The sequence below is a fragment of the Heloderma suspectum genome, chromosome 1, assembly GCF_057233095.1.
Source record: "Heloderma suspectum isolate Gila_16-S chromosome 1, 16-S_ref, whole genome shotgun sequence".
Taxonomy (NCBI): domain Eukaryota; kingdom Metazoa; phylum Chordata; class Lepidosauria; order Squamata; family Helodermatidae; genus Heloderma; species Heloderma suspectum.
The window spans coordinates 169,512,074-169,524,331 of record NC_139458.1 but is presented as its reverse complement, the minus strand read 5'-3'; the positions used below and the strand labels follow the sequence as shown (position 1 = coordinate 169,524,331).

At 42.9% G+C, this 12,258-nt stretch overlaps 1 long non-coding RNA gene across 1 annotated transcript in view; it reads right to left on the bottom strand.

The window, feature by feature from the left end:
• Positions 1–6,729, bottom strand: part of LOC146358396 (uncharacterized) — a 52,101-nt gene extending 45,372 nt beyond the window's left edge. Inside the window, exon 1 of the long non-coding RNA XR_014784324.1 lies at positions 6,613–6,729. This is a non-coding gene — a long non-coding RNA (uncharacterized LOC146358396). The remainder of the gene's footprint in view (positions 1–6,612) is intronic.
• Between the last annotated feature and the right edge of the window lie 5,529 nt (positions 6,730–12,258).

Genomic DNA, 12,258 nt, shown 5'->3' with positions numbered 1-12,258 from the left:
CTGTGCTGTATTGCACTGATGCATTAGCATTGACTAACAGTACAACCAACTGTTATTGCTATTTATTAATTCATTTCCCACTTTTCCTCCAAGGAGCCTAAGGTTGCCTACAAGATTCTTCCCCTCTTCATTTTATCCTTACAACAACCTGATGTGATATGTTAGGCTGAGAGTCAGTGTCTGGCCCAAAGTCACCTAGTGAGCTTCATGGCCGAGTGGGATTAAAACCCAGGCCTTCCCAGTCCCAGTCCAACACACCATTACATCACACTGGCTCTCTTTTTATATTTTATTCCACATTTCCTTTAAGGATCTCAGTGTAGCATACATGTTTCCCCCTATTTTATCCTCACAACAACCTTGAGTAGGTTCTGTGAAGAAATAGTGACTAGCCTAAGGTTATCTAATGAGCTTCAGTGGCTGAGTGGGGTTTAGAACCCAGGTCCTAGTCTTATACTCAGGGCTAAAATCCAACATAAGTCCTACTTAGAGTAGCTCCATTGAAATGAATGGGACTTAGGTTACTACCACATCACATTACCTCTGTGAGTATTTGCTTTGCATGCAGAAGTAGCAGAAAACTTTTGGAGTGGAAACGTTTTTGCAGGAAAGACTGACAGAGTAGACAACAGTGGGTTAGATGGAATAGTGGTAGGAGGCAGCAACAGCATGCATCTCCAGCAGAGCTCTTTCCCTTCTACTTGAATTCTTTTTCAGTGGAGATACTAGGACTTGAACCTGGAAACCAAAGGCTATGCAAGGTCATCAGCTGCCTGAGGTGGCCACCACACTCAGCATCCCAGAATAAATGCAAAAACACTCCTTCAAAGTAATGCAGCCACTTTGATTCTAGATCAGTATAGTCATCTTAATACTTAGAAGCATGTCAAACTAAGTTCTGATTCTGATTTTGTTGCCTGTTAAATGCCCTTCCCTGCTTCTTTGAACTATGCAGACATATAGGGTTAATTTAGCAAAGCCAATGCACAACAGCACACAGAATTTGGTTGCCAAAGATTAGGTGATGGATGCAATATGCAGTAACATTATATAATCAAAAGACGAAATTGTCCTATCACCAGCCCCTAAGAAATGACGCAACTCTTACATTTCGCCTTGAGGGTGGATAATCATTCTATTTGTATTGTTCAGACTACCAAGGTGTATGGAGAAATAATAATCCTAGCACTGTGCTCCTCTTACTTTTGTCCTGCCTCATCCCATTCCCTCCCTACTCTTCTATTGCACTTGACTGAGAAGTCATGTCTGAATCAACCTCTGTGGCAGGCATTACCTTTTGTTCTGTAAATAATTCACAGCGTGTTTTTGGATATCAGTGCAAAACATCAATGCAGGATTGGTTTATTCAGGACCCAAACCCCATAATATTCTGCTAGTTTACACAAGATCTGGGATGTCTCAGACAAACACAGGAAGAGCTCTACAAAAGGCACAAAAGAAGGGATGGAGTGATATTACTATGTCACAGATTGTAAAGGATGAAAAGAAATAGTGTTATTAGGTTTTCAAGCCTGCCTATCACAGAGAATGAACAAGGCAATCATTTATTTTTTCCTCCCCGCCCCCTTAGCACTGTGGTGGTGGTAACCCCAATTCTGCCACAGTGAAAAACCATGGAACAAATGTAATGAAGACTGGGGAGAAACTTGCTGTGGTGAGGATAGCCTTGCAGCAGGGGAAAAGTCACATGATACCTTTTAAAAGAATATGTATACTGTAATGCAGGAACACAGGAGTGCCATCCCTCCAGGGATAACATTCAAAAAATACAAAAACGCTTTTGAAATTGCTGGAGAAAGTTCACTTTGCACTATATTTTTTTTTTCTATAAAGGTTTTGCATCCATAGAGCAGGTAAGTAACTGTTAATATTTTCCTGAACAAAATTGTCATTATCAGGGCCCCTAGCTCTGTAGTAGAGCTTACACTTCAGAGGCAAATGGTCCCAGGTTCTGTCCCTGGCATCTCCAGTTAGAAGGATATCACATAACGGTAAAGACTTCTTCATCACTGTGATCCTGGAGAGCTCTTGCTGCTCAGATTAGACCAGGGGTGGGAAAACTCTTTCAGCCTGAGGGCCAAATTCAATTTCAAAGAAGCACTCGGGGGCCACATCCCAGTGGTGGGAGGGGCCAAAGGCAAAAGGGCGGGGCCAAAAATACCAGCATATTTTAGCTGCCAGTAACTCAGCCTTACAAGAGGCATCTCACCCTTTTAGAATGGGGATAAAATTGCAGAAAAGCTGTAGTGATAGGTGATTGTGGAAAAGGGAATGGAGCCAGGGGAAGAAGGTGGAGCCAGGGAAAGGGGGCATATTCATCTGCGGAATGCTGGAGAACTGGATTGGGACCATGAGGGCTGCATTTGGGCCCTGGACCTGAGGTTCTGCACTGCTGGATTAGATAATACTGGGTAAGATGGGCAAAGAGCCTGGCCTCATAGAAGGCAGCTTCGTGCGTGCGTGCATGCGTGCGTGCGTGCGTGCGTGTGTGTGTTTTTAAATAGTTCCCAGCTGGCACTGGCATAAGGAAAGGAGGAAATGTCTTTCGTCATCAGTGATGCTGCAGACGAAACTGGAGCCTGTTTCCTCCCTAGAGTCTGTCACAGAAGCACTGCTTGCAGCTCAGTAGGGAGGTTTTAACAGGTACCTCCCGAAGCACTATTGAAGCCCGGAAAATCAGGTCTGACAGTGAAAGCCGTGCAGTGGGGAAAATAATAATTAATATGCATACAAAAAGAGGACAAATGTGCTTTCCTGTCTTGGAAAAATATATTATCTGTACCAGCCGTCACTGGCTAAACCATTCTACAGTATGGTTTCTTTCTGACAAAGTATACAAGCAGAAGGGGAAACTGAGGCATCCACACACAAGCAGACAAAATAGCTTCTCATCTTAGAAGCCTATATAAAAGTAAACAATCCTTTTTCTGCATATGCAATTAAGTTTCTTATGATGACATTATAAAGAATGAATCGCGTTTTTCAAACATGCATAGCTTGCAACCTCTTTGCATTATCTCCTTGTCTTATAACCTTTGTTTTCTTTTAGATCAGGGGTGAGCAACTTGTTGCCCTCCAATGGTTTGGCCTACAGTTCCCATCATCCCTCACCATTGGCTATGGTGGCTAGGGCTGATGGGAGCTGTAGGCCAAAACATTTGGAGGGCCACAAACTGCCCACCCTTACTTTACATTCAGAATAATCCTCACTCCCTTATGACAACGTTTACCTGTTATTAAACATCTAATATGCATTTTTAGTCTGGTAGAGGAGATGATGAGTCTCAAGTATGTCAACATCACCTCAGCATTAATTTGGTGCTGCTCTGGATGTTTTGCAGGCAGCCCTAATCAGTGCCAGGCCAAGAAACATTGCAGCGCCACATGGCTAAATAGTCTTCCTCAATGTGGTGCCCTCCAGATGTGTTGGACTACATCTCCTATATTCCCAGTCAGCATGGGCCATGGAGTCCAACACATCTGACTGGAGAGCACCAGGTTAAGGAAATCTGGTCTACTCTATACATTCCAAGAAGTCAGCCATTCTCCAAGCTCCCATGGAAAGCTGCAAAAAAGGGTTCAATACCTCTTGGATTTTGCACTGCTTCACTGGTACTACTAAAAATAAGGATGTCTTAAATGGCTGCTAGGCAAGATGGTTTGGTCCTGGCTCCAATTTGGGGTCAGATGCTCCATTCCACTAAAACCAACCCCCACCACTGTGCAAATACAAGCTATTTTTTGCCATGTCCAGATCTGAAGAGGGCTTCTCTACCTTGAAGAACTGTCACCATATGCGTCTTTTCCCCACAGAGCGATGCCATGATGGCAGAAGCCACACCTGACAGCATGTTTGCAGCATGACACTTAAAGTTATAGGGTGTGAACCTGGAAACCCAAACCTTATCAAAGTGCTTCCACCCATGTTGATGCCCTACCAGTCCACATAGCTGTCAGGGATCTGAGCAGTCTACCCAGTCCATCTGGTTATGTTCTAGTGTTTCCATTTGTCCCTGGAAGGCATTTTATGTTTTTAACAACTTCCTGGCAGCAGGAAAATCAGCTGGTAGTTTGTTTGTTTTTACCATCTGCCAGCTGGAAAAAGCTTCACCTGTTGAATTCACCTGCTTGTTCCTCAACAATTAAAGGCTCAAGAGACCCAAGAGGGAAAAGACAAGCAGCCTCAATGGTTTCCCATGTACAGCACAGAAGTATCATGGGTAGGAAAGAAATTACCCACCTCCCAACTGTGTGCTACAGCATAGGGTTGGGAACACAGAAATCTGCCATCTTGATTAAAGCAGTGGTGGCACCAGAAAAATAAGTTTGGGGTGAGTGGAGGCAAAGAAAAGGCAAAGGGAATTTCTGAGGCAGGACATGAGCTTTGTCTCATGCCTTCAGTGTATGCATTTCATCAGCAAGTCAAGATGCATTTCTTTATCCAAGCCTTTGGAAATGGATGAAGGTTCTGGATTATGATTTGAATCAGGGCTGGCCCTCCCACAAAGCAGGGTGAGGCACCCACATCAGGCAGCAGAGTGGGAGGAGAGAGAAACTGCGCTGCTTCCCTGTCCCTGCTAGGAGGGCCTGCCACTACTGCCCTGCTGCCTCCAGCTCTGGAGAGCCCCACCAGCCGCTCTCCCACCGCGGTATTTGCGGCAGTGAGAAAGCAGCCAGCGGGGCTCTCTGGAGCAGCCAACCACGCTCTGTTTCCCTCATTGTGCACCCCCTTACTTTTGCCACTGCTACGTCAGATCTATGAACAGCCACGTGGCTGGAAGAAATGGCTGCAGGGCTCTTGAGCTCACCTAGTATCTTGCAGCCTGTCCTACCTCACAGGGTAGAGATGCAGACATACTGGTTTATTACATAGAGCTATACATCTAAATAATGAATATTATTGGGATCACCACCTCATTTTCATTTTAGTTTATGATTCAGTTATAATTTGTATATGAATAGTGTCTTTCTTCAAGTAAGTACAGGGGACCAGCAGAGGGGTGAGCTACCTGTCAGTGCCTGTGGAACTGCCTGGAGTTGCAAACTTTTTATAAACAAGACACATAATATCTGCATAATAGGCAGAAAGTAACAGGAGAAGTTTTCCTCATCCCTTACCGCCATGTGAGGAACTCTTGTGTCTGTTGATTTATGCCTATTAGGCATCTTTGAAAATAAGGTGCCTTTGTCCATTAAAAAGTGGCTCTGTAAAAGCAGAGCTCCATTTCTTACTGGAGTGTGGGTGGAGCTTCTGTAACACCAGTTGATGTCTAGGCCAGTCACAGAAGCATTGAGAATATCAGGTGCCAAGTGAAGTCCTAGAAAGACAGCATGGACCTTTTCCCAGCTCTCTGTGTTGTTGAGTACAAGAGGGGCTATCAAGAGACCCTTGGTGGCTTCAGGCAATGCACCTAAACGGAGGCCTGCTTCCCAAAAGTTGAAACTGTGCCTGCTAACAAATGGAAAGCTTCTCCTATAATGATTCACTACCTTCCCTTGTAAGGATGCCGAATCACAACCCAATGAGATACAGATAACTTTGCACAAAGCAAAGGTGCTGGAATGATGGAAGCAACGGCAGGAAAGGGTGAGGAGGTCTGGTGCTCCTTTTTTCCAAGAGACTTAAAGAAAAGGAAAGTGACCACCCTGGAGTTTTTTTCGTGATACTGTGAAGTTCTCCAGGTTTTTCTAGGTGCCAACACTAATAAGCTCAGCAGTACTGTACTATGACTGGAGTCCCTGCTGTCTTTAGGCTCTTTCAGTTTCAGAAGGGATTCACAGTTTAGATGTACATAGCTAAACAAATGCTTCCATTGCAGCTGCTGAAGGAGGGAGGGGGAAATGAAAGTGTCCAATAGCAACTGGAAACAAGTTCCTACAAACAAAGTAGCCTAAACAGAACATTTAACACTTAACCACTTCCTCTCCTTAAGAACAAACCAATCACAAGAGTGTCCCATGCTACTCCTGCCCATCCACCCTCCCTGTCCCCAGGAAAAGAACAGAAGCACTTCAAACTAATTAGAAAAGGCAGATGAGATGAAAAAGTAGCAGTTAAAAGTTCCACAATCACTTTTACCCATCTTTCTCTTAAACCACAGAGATGAAAAAGCAAAGGCCTATTCCTTTTTCCTTTAAGAGAGAAAAACACCCTGCCTATCCTTTGGCAAACAATAAAGCATATTTAAAAGCCAGGAAAGAGCAGGTACATACAGTGTTTTCATAATTCCCATCCATCTTTGGTGCCTGGTTGCCTAGTAGTATTAAGCATATTTTTACCATTCATCCATGTGGAAGCTCCATGAAGTTATTAGCATTCTAGCATTGCAGCAAGGTTTGCAATAGGCTATTTTTATATTAATATTATATTATAAAATATATTTTATATTTTATTTTATATTTTTATATTAATATATATTAAGGGGCCGCGGTGGCTTAGTGGTTAAGACGCTGAACTGCAGACCGGAAGGTCGGCAGGACAGCAGTTTGAGACCCGAGTGCCGCGTGACGGAGTGAGCTCCCGTCTTCAGTCCCAGCTCCTGCCAACCTAGCAGTTTGAAAGCAAGAAATTGCAAGTAGATAAATAGGTACCGCTTCGGCGGGAAAGGTAACAGCGTTCCGTGCACCTCAGTGTTCAGTCATGCCGGCCACATGACCATGGAAGCGTCTTCGGACAGCGCTGGCTCTTCGGCTTAGAAACGAGGATGAGCACCGCACCCTAGAGTCGGACACGACTGGTTGGGGACACCTTTTTATTTTTATATTATGCATAATACTATATTTTTAAGGATTGTAATCTTTGTAACCCACCCAGAGAGCTTTGGCTATTGGGCGGTATAGAAACGTAATAAGGGAAAGGAAAGGAACAGTTTTTTAGGTAAAGGATGAAGGATACAATACTGATAGAGTTGTGAAGTTACACAACAGAACATATGAAGCTGCCTTATACTGTCAGTCTATTCTATTCTACTCTGAGGGGGTTACTTTCCAAGTGCTCATTTTATGTACTTATACCCTGTATTTTAAAACAAACCCCCATATTAAAGTGGTAGAAGTAATGCAATTAAAAACCATACAAATTCAGTATAAGAAACAGCCACTTAAAACAAGGCAGTTTAAAATCCTTCCAAAACAAAGTCCTCAGAGCATGCCTAAAAGGAAGCGGCTTGGCAAATCTCCTAATAAAGTAAGTTCCACAGTCATGGAGCGACCACTGAGAAGGCCCTGACAGCAGGACCTTTCCCAGTCCTGCTGTCTAGGATGCTTTTAGCTGAAAAATGAACTGGGACTTTCTATATGCAACATTTGTGCTCTAGCAATGAACACAGGTGGTGTCGTCATTGTGAAATTCACTCTCCAAGAAGGACTACCAAGTAACAACATTGGGCTGGATCCAGACTTAGTCATACTTACAGCAGACCCACTGAAATCAATGGAGTCCCACCGATTTTAATAGGTCTAAGTCTGGATCTAACCCATGTTAAGTTGTTTTTGTCATTTTGTGTTCTTTCAAGCCTGGAGTGGGAAGGGGGATGGAATTGTACATGTGCAACATTGTTCAGTGACGGAACCTCTGCTTTGCATGCAGAAGGTCCCAGATTCAATCCCCAGCATTCCAAGGTAGGATTAGGAAAAAATCCTGCCTGAAACCCTGGAGAGCCACAGCAGGTCAGTGCCAACAATACTAAGCTAGATGGTCTGCTCCAGTAAAAGGCAGCTTCCTATGTTCCATGCTGGCTGGGAATTCTGGGAGTTGTAGTCTCACATATCCGAAGGACACCAGGTTGGGGAACGCTGTTTTTACATTGCCTTCACTACCACAGGATGCTGACTTGACATCATTTAATAGAAGACAATGCTCACACTCTCACTTTTGTTATTCAGCATTTGGAAACTGTGTTTTTTTAAAAAAAAAAAAAAAAAACTGGCTGAATATGAAACAACTTCAAAGACACAAGTCTGTGCCAGCCAGAATATATAAATGTCTTTTTTAAAACAAAAAGAAACGAGCTAGCAACTTAATTTACCTGATCTTGCTGGAGAGACAAGTAAGGGGAATTGTTATCAATGTACCTTCCCAACACTTCCTTCCTGTCCCAGTTGCTATTTAAACTGTTTTTGCATCTCCCACCCCACCTTTCCCAAGCCAGACTGCAGCAAGTCTCCACTTTAAGGGATGTGAAAGGAAAAAGCAAAGGGAAATCTTTTCTTTACAAAAAGAAAAAGGGGGAAAACGGAGGCCTAGGTTGCTCAGAAGTGACCAGTCAGTCATATCCTTCTGCTTTTCCCTGAAAGAAAGAGAGAATCCAAGCATCACCTTATCATTTCCTTATCAAGATTAACTCCTGCTTCCTGGAAAGTATTGTTGAGGTAAAAAGCAAAGGTGGTGAAAAAATAAGGGGTTCTGAACAGCCCAATCTGTCAAGGAATAAAGGAAAAGGGCGAGGGGCGGGGGGAGAGACAAAAAGTGAAGGCGTTAAGCATGAGCTGTTTCCTGTGCTCAGGGGGGAAGACAGCATGCTAGTAACTGTGTGCATGAGGAGATCTGCAGTGGTGTTATCTGTGACCTGCAGCTTAGCCCTTGTGTCTCAGCTGCCAAAAAGCTCCTATTCAATGTTATGCTGAGTTCATCAATGCTCCACGTGTCAGGATCCTAACAGGAAAAAGCAGGACAGGCACACTGCTCTATCCAACTGCCTGGGGACCCCGTGACAACTCAAATCCCCTTATAGACTGTCCATATCAACGTACGGCAGGTCAGAGCGCATCACCCTTCCAGAACCACAAACTCAGGCCCACACCCTTCCCCCACCCCCCCGGCAGACTTGTCAACACTGTCATTTTAAACCGAACATGGAACCTTATCAGCAAACCTGAAGTAAGGATGACAATTAAGATGGATTGTACAGCCTGCTGCTGCACAATTAACAATAACTTGGCAGCACGTCCCACCCAACTGTTGGGTGGTATGGCAAGAACTTTATCCCTGCTTAGGACTGTATTAGCATATTTAGTAGGCTGCAAGACATAATTCCTTAGATATGAACTTTTTGTGTGTCTTTTCAGAAAATCTGCAATTAAGCTGCAATGTGCAGGCTGTATACAGCAGGCAGCAAACTTTACAAAGCCCAAGAACAGGGAGGCATAGCGTTTGGGACCTCGTGTCAGTTTTTGCCACTCAGAGGCTGCAATCCTCTCTACATTTGCTTGAGGGTAAGCCCCCTTGAACGTAGCTTCGAGTTTGCCCCTCAGGAAATGAGTTTAAACCTCAGCTTACCTCTCCATAAACGTGCATAAGATCAGGCTGTGAGGCTCTGATGATCCTAATGCATATAAGGAGTAAGTCCCATTCAACTCAATGGGGCTCGCTTTGGAGTAAACATGCTAATGATCATACTGCAAGACTGAATGCTGTACAATAAATACTGCAGTGTGTAATTTCTGTAGACAAAGAGTCGTATTTGAAGGAACCATAACATTTACAGTGTTATCTAAATAGTACAATGACAACTGGATTTTTGAAAGAACATGCACACATTTTCTTAATATTTGTCATCTGCTGTTTTTATTGTTGCCGTTGTAATAAGCATCCCTCAGATCACACACATAATTCATGCCACACGTACATAAAAACTCCACTGTAATGTTTTCTTCTATACACAGGACCTCCTTGCCGTTTCCACTATGTCAGGTGCACTTTAACAGTTGATCTGCCAAATGAACTGAACTGGGGAGGGGAGAGATACTCAAGATGTAACTAGCTTTTAGACATGCAAGCACATGTGCATGTACACACACACACACACAGTTCCATCCCACTTAGCCTTTTTTTTTTAGGTGTTGCTGATGGTATCTGCTTCTTCCCCCACCCAAACAGATTTGCAAAGATCTTTCTGCAATAGCCAAGACATTGTCCTCTTTGACATCTGTGTTGCTGGCAGAGAGGATATCCTGCCAAATGTAATAAGACAACTGTGTGACCCACCTTGTAAAGGGAGGCACTACTAACTGATTAGTGCACAGCAGGAGAAGTTGCTGATTCTTTAAGCCCTCAGCCACAGCCTTTGGGCGGGAAAAAATCCCTTATATTAAAAATAAAGAGAGAGAAGGAAACAATACCCTTTAAAGGGATTGCTCTGCTTTGGGGAAGGATGGCATATGAGAGTAACAAATGCAATTTTGCATACAAAGTCTTCCTTCATAAAATGCAGCAGAGCAACGGATTAAACCACCTGGTGGTTTTGGCAGAGGGAAAAGAAAAAGAAAAAACCTTAGACTTTGACAAAACAAAACAGGTGTACAGGTATAAAACTTTTACTTTCCAGTAACACACAGCCTGCTTTTCTTTCTTCTTTCTTTCTTTCTTTCTTTCTTTCTTTCTTTCTTTCTTTCTCTCTCTCTCTCTCTCTCTCCACTCTGGAATGCTTTGACAGGTGCAGAAGTTCAAGTTACAGGGTGGAAGTAGCAAATAAATACACAGCATTAGTGTCTGACGTGCTTACTGAGCAACCGGGGATGTTAATAACTGGCAAGGTACACTAATCTCTGATTGCAACATTTGGTTTACCTTAATCTGGAGGGACAGCTGTATTAAAGAGGGAATTATACTAATCAGTTCAAGGCCCTTGCATATAAAACTTCCCATTAGGCTTAAAGTACAACAGCTTATGCTCATTCTCTAGGAGCCTTACATCTGGTTCTGAATAAGTCTGCCTCTCATTTGCAAGGTAGAAACTAAAAACAAGGGAGATTGGGGAGGGGGAGGAGAGAGAAAGAGGCTGACAGTTGCTGGAGGATGGCTGATAGAAGAACAAGCCTCTAATTCTTTGATATTTTTTTTAAAAGGCACCCAAAAAAACTCCTAGCTTTAAGGCATCTTAATACAAAAATAAAAAAGGCGCATGTTATCAAGCCTGGGCCGTTTTTTCCTGTTACCGGAGGTGACCAACATAAAATAAAATTGATGATGTCAGTCAAAAACAGCTAAGCACAATGCTTGGCTTTGTTATCTTAAGTCAGAAGGTACGATAGGCTATGCCATATGGCTTTAATCCTCCTATATCTTCCATCACCTAACAGGCAACCTTCATGTAGCATGACCTTATTTGGCAGGTCTCAGGTTAGGGCTGCCCAAAGGGGATTTTTCCTCCCTCTGTTTCTGCTATATCCAAAAGGTTTATGTTGATTTTTTTTTTAGCCCTGCAAACTATAAATCCGACTGATTACTCTGCACTCTTTTGCTTGACTGAGCCTTTACAATCAGACATCCCCGTTAACAATAAGCTCCTAATGAATCAAACATCTATGGCATTAGTTTCACCTAGCTGCCTCTTTCCCATGCGCTGCAGCTCTTTGTCAGACCTGGCTTGATGAGAAAAGCTAGTGACACTTGGCGCACCTATTGATAAACAAGGCAGTAATGAGGGAGCATAACAAAAATTACCTCCAACAACCTGATTAAAAATGACAGGCATAGACTACTGCAGAGCTTCACAGTTAAGGTAACTTTTTTTTATCTTGGGGAGGCAGAGTGGGAGGTAAACATATAATTAAGTGCAACTAAAACTACAGTGTTGCTCTCATCAAACTTTCACTGGAAATTAAACCACCATTTATGAGAAAAGTGTTCCTTGTTAACATTCGGTCATATGGTGGGTGGATGCATGGTTTCAAAAGTATTAGCCTTTTCTCATTTCCCACCTCCATCCAATATATGGCAAAAAGTAAAGGTGTGGCAGTTTGTGAATTATTTCCCTGGGGCTCAGATTTCAGGTATTCTAATATTAACTTTTGAAAACACTTTTTAAAAAAGTGTTAAAAATGTGTTTTGAAAATATATGCATGGGTATAATTATTATTATTATTATTTATTTCATTTCTATACCTCCCAATAGCCGAAGCTCTCTGGGCGGTTCACAAAAATTAAAACCAAACAACACACAATAAAACAATTTAAAATATACAGAACATTAAAACCACAATATAACAATACAACCACAATAAAACCTAGCAGCAGTACAGGAGTTTAAAATACAGATTTAAAACAGCAAAGATAAAAATTTAGAAAGCTAAAATGCCTGGGAAAATAAAAAGGTCTTCACCTGGTGCCGAAAGGAGTACAATGTAGGCGCCAGGCGAACCTCACTAGGGAGCTCATTCCAGAGCGGGGGTGCCACAACAGAAAAAGCCCTCCTCCTAATAGCCACCCGCCTCACTTCCATTGGCAGGGGCTCACGG